The sequence below is a fragment of the Epinephelus fuscoguttatus genome, linkage group LG19 (assembly GCF_011397635.1).
Source record: "Epinephelus fuscoguttatus linkage group LG19, E.fuscoguttatus.final_Chr_v1".
In the NCBI taxonomy this organism is placed as follows: domain Eukaryota; kingdom Metazoa; phylum Chordata; class Actinopteri; order Perciformes; family Serranidae; genus Epinephelus; species Epinephelus fuscoguttatus.
The window spans coordinates 37,899,500-37,907,648 of NC_064770.1; the positions used below are offsets into that span (position 1 = coordinate 37,899,500).

The 8,149-nt window shown below is 38.9% G+C and overlaps 1 long non-coding RNA gene across 1 annotated transcript in view; it reads right to left on the reverse strand.

Annotated features, from left to right (window-relative positions):
* LOC125879164 (uncharacterized) overlaps nt 1-6,339 on the reverse strand; it is a 45,377-nt gene extending 39,038 nt beyond the window's left edge. Inside the window, exon 1 of the long non-coding RNA XR_007447836.1 lies at nt 6,122-6,339. This is a non-coding gene — a long non-coding RNA (uncharacterized LOC125879164). The remainder of the gene's footprint in view (nt 1-6,121) is intronic.
* Nucleotides 6,340-8,149: the final 1,810 nt, after the last annotated feature.

Sequence of the window (8,149 nt, forward strand, 5' to 3'; positions counted from 1 at the left end):
ATCTATATAGATGCTGAAATGGCAGCAACTCACTGACTTCAGCGCACGTGGAATATAACAGGCTCATGCCTCCTCTGACTCTGACTGAAGAGCTGAATGCCTTTCTCTTCACTGCCGGGGGGGCACCCAGGTGAGGCAGGGGTCAGCTGTCTGTCATCATCTTCAGCACTGATCAGACAAAGCTGTTGCCTAACATTTTCACACATGCCTGCAGTCTGTGCGGTTATGAAACAAACAAACAACAGAATGTGTCCAAGAGGTGAGGACATGTCTCCTGCTCTCATGAGCTGAACTCTATCCCAGTGTTACTAAAAACTGAGGATGATAAACAATTATGCAAGTAAAGCATCCTCACACACTTCCTTCTTACTCAGTACACAGGATCTGATGTCATCACACCTTGTGCAAACAATGCAGAAGCCTTGGATGTTACAGCTGAGTGAAAACGCTGAAGAGAAAACAGTTAACCTTTAGATATCAGCTCAGTCGCCAGAGGAAAATGTTGGCATTGTTTCTGCAAACCATGAATACCACACACATTTTAGATTTATACGTATCTTATCAACATTTTTAAAGTGACGCAGTATATGAGCTGACGTTCGTCACTGGGAGGTGACTGGAATGGCGGATGGTGTGAGACCTTGGAGCCACCAAGCTGCAGACAAACCACAAAACAACAAAAGCCTTTGTTTTTATCAAGTGCTCACTGAATTTCCTGCCAGGACAGTGCCACGGAAAAAGGTTGTTCTCTACAGAGACATTGCTGTGTTATAATGCAAATAGTGCCACAAAAAATAGTTTTTTTTAACCGAGACATCGCTTCATTTTAAGCTGGCTTAGTGTCACAAAAAGCTGCCGTTATTTACTAAGATATTGCTGTGATTCCTTCCAGTGATATCACCATGAAAAGTGGTTGCTATTTACCAAGACATCGCTGCATTTCAAGCTGGAATAGTGTTACGGATAGCAGTTGTTTGTCACTGAGACTTTGCTGTGCTTACAACTGGGATAGCGGCACGAAAAAGCAGCTGTTTTTTTACTAAGATAACACTGTGTTTCTTGCCAGGTAGTGCCACAAAAACTGGTTGTTTTTCACTGAGATAAACCAGCACTTCCTGCTGGGATAGTGCCATGAAAAGCAGTTGTTTTCTACAGAGACATTGCTGTGTTATAACGGGAATAGTGCCGTGAAAAAGGGCTGATTTTCACCAACACTTTGCTGCATTTAGAGCTGGGATAGTGTTACGAAAAGCAGTTGTTTGTCACTGAGACATTACTGTGTTTCCTGCCAGGAGAGTGCTATGAAAAATGATTGATTTTTACAGAGATTTCGCTGTGCTTACAACTAGGATAGTGTCACAAAAAGCAGCTCTTTTTTACTAAGATATCTCTGCATTTCCTGCCAGGATAGTGTCACAAAAAGCAGCTCTTTTTTACTAAGATATCTCTGCATTTCCTGCCAGGATAGTGTCACAAAAAGCAGCTCTTTTTTACTAAGATATCTCTGCATTTCCTGCCAGGATAGTGTCACAAAAAGCAGTTGTTTTTCACTGGGACAAACCAGCATTTCCTGCAGGGATAGTGCCACGAAAAATAGTTGTTTTTAATCGAGATATCGCTGTGTTAACGACCAGGATAGTGACATGAAAAGCAAATGTCTTTTACCGAAGCATCACTGCATTCCAGCCAGGATATTGCCATGAAAAGCGATTGTCTTTTTACAGAGACATCGACAGCTTCTCTGGCCGTAATTGGGCTACCAGAAACGAAGAAAGGTTTTGAGGCCCAAACATGTTTTTTTCCTAACCATAACCACATGTTTTTTGTGTCTAAACCTAACCACACATTACCCAAAGTGTTTTCTAGATGTAAGGAAACATTAAGGTTTAAAGAATATACAAATGTAGCATGTCCCTGCTTTGCAGAAACATACAACGCCAACATTTTTTCTGGTGATTGAGTTGTTAGATTTAGACAAGGCAAAGTGATAACAATAATATTCTATGGCCCTATGAGGATCTTAATATTACATTCATGAGGAAACAAACAGCTCAACAGGCCTCAGACTGGAAATGACCTCTGACTTCACTACAAGTTATCTCACGTTAAGAATGCAAGCAGCCTTGAACTCAAAAGTCCCACTCTCGGGTCAACAGAGGTGAAGTTCATCGATTTTATTGAAAACCAAACTCCATGTCTCATCAATCCTCATTAGACTCCTGCTGCACTGATTTCCTGGACAAATCCAGATAAGACCTTGTATGTCTCGTGTGGCCTGCAGGGCGCCGCTCCAAAGGCAGATAAATAGCGTTTTGGATCTCTGAGGGCGAAGGGCAGCATTGATACATCGTGCACTTCCGCTGGCTGCACGCAGCTCACACACACACGGCCGGACATCACACGCATACATAATACATGAGAGAGTAAGAGATGAGGGGCAGTGTCCTGTTTCTCCTCCAGAACTGCTGACCTGAGCATCCCTCTCTCTCTCCCCCTCTCTCACACACACACACACACACACACACACACATCATGAGGCAAGTCCTAACATAATGAATTCAAACCCGTATCCCTCTGCTGAGTGAGCGTCTGCTGCAGCCAAGTGCACTGAGTGGGTAGATGAGCCAGCCGCACTCAATAAAGCAGAGCTCCTCAATTGTTTTTCAGCCAAGAGCCTCTCATAAGATCGCGCTTATACTGGGGACACCCTCGTGTGGTCCCTTGGAATAATTTAATGAGCTAATTTTCACACTCCTATAGTCCTAGTTACGTAAAATAATGACACAAGGGAAAAGTACTGAACATGTTGTATATTTTTGCTCCACTTATCAACACCCATAGAACAGTGCAACTGACATCAACTCAGGACCCAGTGACCAATATAGTTTTAAAGAGGCAACAGACAGCATCTTTTCCTAAATATATCATTATGAAAATAATGTGGGTTGCACAGGGCAGTGGCCACAGTAAAATCAGACTATCAGCGTTTACATAGGTTACTTAGTGGCTGTGCAATAAGCTTCTGCCACCGGTGCCGAAATTTTGTGGAAACAATCTGCTTTACAGCAGGAAACGCGTCATGTATTGCGAAACTGGTCGGTCAGCCAATCAGAGCTGGTCCTTATGAGCTGGGTATGAGATAGTTGAATCACGAGCACAATGGCAGACGGACAAAGTTTGGAGACAAGTGAAAAACAGCCTAGCAAAAGAAAAGGAGCTCCTCTGTGTGAGGAGGCAAAGAAGAGCAAAAAGGAGAGTGATAAAAGAAGAGGAAAAACAAGAGTAAACCTCAGTCAGGCGTTCAAGAGATGGAGGGAGCTCCGTGACCAAAGAGGCTTCAAAACCCATGTCCAGCTAGCTTTCTTTCTAATGGATCAGTAAGTAACACGGCTAAATGTTAGCTAGACCAGAGAGGACTGGACTGTACTGGCTGCTAGTTCATTCCTAGCTGGCCAGCATCGCAAATCGCCGCAACCAGGGAGCGGGTAGCGAGTGTTGGTCGTCTGACATCCTGGTTGCCATTCTACGGCAGCCCTCGGACAGTGAGGGAGGGTACCTATGTTTCCCGGGTTCTATGTTCCCCGCTTAACCATGCAAAAAAGGTTCTATGTTTCCCAGGTTTTGTTTTAGTGAACACTGGACTTTGTTTCCCATTCAATTTGAGCTCCAACCGGCCGCATGGTTTCCATACAGTAGCGTTTATTCTAGAATGGGGACTGTTTACATGTGCATATTGGTATAATTCCACTGTGTCTACTGTTGTTTGTACTGATACTGTACATATTGGTATAACTTACTGTGAGCTGTTTGTACTGGTACTGTACATTCTGCTATAATTATTAGCATTACTATTTGTTTTTAATTCAGATAAATCTGATAATTGTTGCTCGGTCTCTTTACTCATTTATTTAGTAGAGTGTCCACACACCTTCTCATTCTACATATACATAGAGGTATACTGGTGGCTTTACAGCCTGCATTTTATTGATTATCTCTGATCCCCACGCTCAATTTGGTCATTGCGACAGTGTGAGCAACACTGCTGACGCTAGGTGGCGCCAAGCTAAAAATAAAATGAATCCTATCTGTTGCCTCTTTAAAATAAATCCCCAAAATGGCCTCTTAAAAGCAAAGCAATACTTTTTTATTTAATAAAAAAAAATGTATGAAAAGAAAAATATTTAAACATGTGTCATCCAGGATCATAGATGACATCATGGAGTAAGAGACTAAATTCATGCCCAAAAAACTATGACATAACTCAATCAGGCAGTTGTTTTGATGACCTAAAGAAATCTGCAACCCTGAACTTCAACTTTCAAGTATATTGATTCATATTAAATAAATTTGAATAAAATCAACATTACATGACACAGGATTTTATCCCCCAGTGTACCAGTGAGCGAAAGGGTTAAATAAACACACTTTGACTTTTCACCATTGTTTGGGGGTCTTTGAGGGTCTGATTGTGTAACTTCCTGTCTGACAACATACATGAGAAAAAAAAAAAGCCTCCAGATTGATTGTTGTCCCAGGTGGCGTTGGCCAAGTGCAAGTTTAAGGACAAAATGCTCTGATTCACAGCAATCAGCTGGATGTCACAGTTGATATTTTTTAATATTTTGCTGGCAACACTTTTTCTTTTTAATTTTAAAGCTTTTTTGTGGCTTTTTTGCATTTCAGCATTAAGTGCGGACAGTTATCTGGTACATTTTGTGTCTATAATGTCTAATAATTTTTAAACGTCTTCATACCCTCAATACATTTTCATATTACTTGATAAAAAGAGATTAATAGATTCAATAAATGTTTTTTTTTATTATCACTTTCCTTAACAATACTTCATAAAGGGTTTTAAATATCGAAACTGCATGTCATGTCACTGGCCCTCAATTAGCTGCAAGTAACACCGGATCTTAAAATATCAAAGTAAATTAAGAGAAAACTGCTTGAGGTTTAACTCTCAGTGCAGACATAGCTGTTTAAAAAATATGTTGTTTCATTACGAATTTTCCACAGTATCGATAAATCGGTACCAGCTGTGCTTTCAAGCCCTCTGGTCTTATTAAAGTTTACTTCAGTTCTTCTTCTGTTATCTGCTACTAACCAATAACAGGAAAGTCATCCTTGTCACACTATAGTCTTGTTATTCTTATCTTTTCATAAAAAAAAATCTTCTTGTATGCCCTCAGTGTCGATTTTTTGGCCGGGGTTTTAGAAAGTTATCGAATATCGATATTTTTCAAGGTATTGTATCAAACTAAGAATTTCCAGTATGGTGACAACACCAGTACAAAGGCTAAATATACTAAATATTCAGATTCTGATTATTTAAAATATACAACATGTTAGATCAGAATGGAATCTTTGAGCTACTTTAAATCTAAAAATAAAAATATTCACTTCACTTAACTACGGAGCCTTCTGTGGGGAAAAACATGTCATGATAATTAAATGAATTTCAAAACACGGACCCCACTTTGAGAATCTCCCCAACAGAGGACAGATCCTCTTTAAGTCTGTCTTTTATGGACCTTTTTAACAGCATTGACAGCAATAACATTTGTGGTGGCTCTCTTCTATTAAGTGTCACTGAATACACCTGTGCTTTTCCTACATGTCTGCAGTGATACAGGTCTGATGAGGTGAGACACTGAGCAGCTGCTGCACTTGTCCCATGGAGATGTTATTATGTTTTCTGAGGTTATAAAATCCTCTCATTTCAGAGCCAGTCAGGTGTGAAGAAATAACGAAATGGACCTGATGTTGTTGTATTAATAAAACATCTAAAATATAAAACACATTTGTATTGTTTAAAGCCACAGCAGCACTTTACAGCCAGATACATCAATGTGCTCAGACTCAGCAGTTAGCTTCACTGCTAACATGCTACTGCCCCCGTGTGCTGACTTAATGTCAGTACAGGTGACTGGTGACTGGTGACACACACACACACACACACACACACACACACCTCTCTGACACCATCTAGTGTCTACAGTTCATTCACTATCTTTGTCCAGGGTTTATTAAAACATGAGGTCAGCTATTTTGACCACTCTCTGTGAGGTTAGCTAGCTTAGCTTAACGTTCGTTAGCAGCCGTTAGCATGTTGTCTTACCTTTGGACAGCGGTCTGTGTCTCCGTGTGTGACTGGAGGACATCTTCAGGTCTTCACTGGAGAGGACAACATGGTGGAGAAACTTTTTTTTTATGTGGTAAAACTTATTTTAGTTAAATATTGACGCTGCTTTTATGTGTTTAAAACCGTCAAAAAAAGAAAAGAAAAAGCAGGAGACTGTGATGTAGCACGCGCGAGAGACTGTAGGGGTCAGTGACGTCATGCGAAACAGGAAGACAAACCCGGAAAAATAAAACTTTTCAATAACTACATAAATAAATAAAATAAAACAAAAGCAAAATAATAATAATAGTTATAATAAAGCATTATAATTTTAAATGTATTATATTTTAATTATAAATTAATTTATTTCCTTTCTTTGGTTACTGACTGTCAGAAAAATTTCGTTAAATAATCTTTGTTTCTCCAAATGTATGTAACTGAAATAAGAATTCCATTATAATAACTATTACTACTACTACTACTATAATAACTGGTAACTCTCATATGTACAAAAATACATTTTCCAAGTTATCCCCCTGTTCAGTAGTTTATTTTTAAATATATTTCTAATTTTAATTCAGTCTCTGAAATATATGGCTTAGATAATAAGAAAGTCTACCTTAAATCATAACCTTTTCTCTCTCCTTTTTTTTGTTATATCGACTACATAATTTTAAAATGCTGTTTTTTTCTTAATTTCCTTCATGTTTATTTTTAGTCTGACAGTTGTTTTTTTTGATAATATGTGAAGTCTAACCCCTGACCTAACCCTAAGATGTCTGACTTTGTACCATTTATTTTCTCACTCAAAAGGAAGGATAATAAAACTAATTCAAAAGCACGTCCTGTGCACAGCACTGTGAGTCCTTTTCATTTGGTGCAGGTGATGGCGGGAAACACCCGTGCATTGTGCAACCTATGTAAATTTAATGAAGCCCTGGCCAATGTTGTAATGTTTGAAATGAAAATTAAATGAAAAGAAGAAGCAATTCAGACGTCTTGTGTGTGTTGCTTCTACTTATTTACTATCAAGGATAATAAAACGTATAACATACCATAACATAAAAATAGCCCTAATCTTAATATAGAAGACAATGCTGTTTCTGTAATTATGTGGTGGAAATGCTTTAACAGTTGTTTGTTCAAACATTTGACCATGTTTTGGGATGATTTTCAGTTGGATCTTAAAACATAATTTGATCATAATATTTTACTTTAACGACGTTATTTGTTATTAATATTCAGAAATCCAAATTTCTCCAGCAGTGAACAATATTACTAATTTGCTAATTATTGTAGCCAAATTGACCTGTACCTTCCTCTCATATACATTTCAGTTAAAAGATATACACATATATCTTCAAACACTATCACATTTGAAAGCCTTTAAAAAGATAAACCAAAACTATTTATGTATGCAAGCTCGTTAATATTATACCCAATAAAGAAAACTTCTTGTGTGGGTTCAAATGTATGTTTTTTTCTGTCATGAAATTATCTAAGCTTTTTTTCCCCTTTAGTTTCTAACTCTTTGTCCATATCCTATGGCATGCCCTGAAGAATTTTGTAATAATTACAACATGTGCTGGTTAAACAATGTTTATTAATAAAAGGATGTTTGTTGTTCTAGGAGTGTTATTGAAACATGCCCTGTGGGAGATGTTCCTCTCTGTTTTTAAGTAACAAAAAAAGAGAGAGAGAGAGAAAAGTTATTGAAAATTCCTTGGAATTACCCTGAGGAAATTTAGTCATTCATTTTTTTCATTCATTCTCTGTAACTGCTTATCCTGTTGAGGGTCGCGGGGGGGCTGGAGCCTGTCCCAGCTGCACCAGGTGAGAGGCAGGGTTCACCCTGGACAGGTCACCAGACTATCACAGGGCTGACACATAGAGACAGACAACCATCACACTCACATTCACACCTACGGACAATTTAGAGTCACCAATTAACCTGCATGTCTTTGGACTGTGGGAGGAAGCTGGAGCACCTGGAGGAAACCCACGCTGACACAGGGAGAGCATACA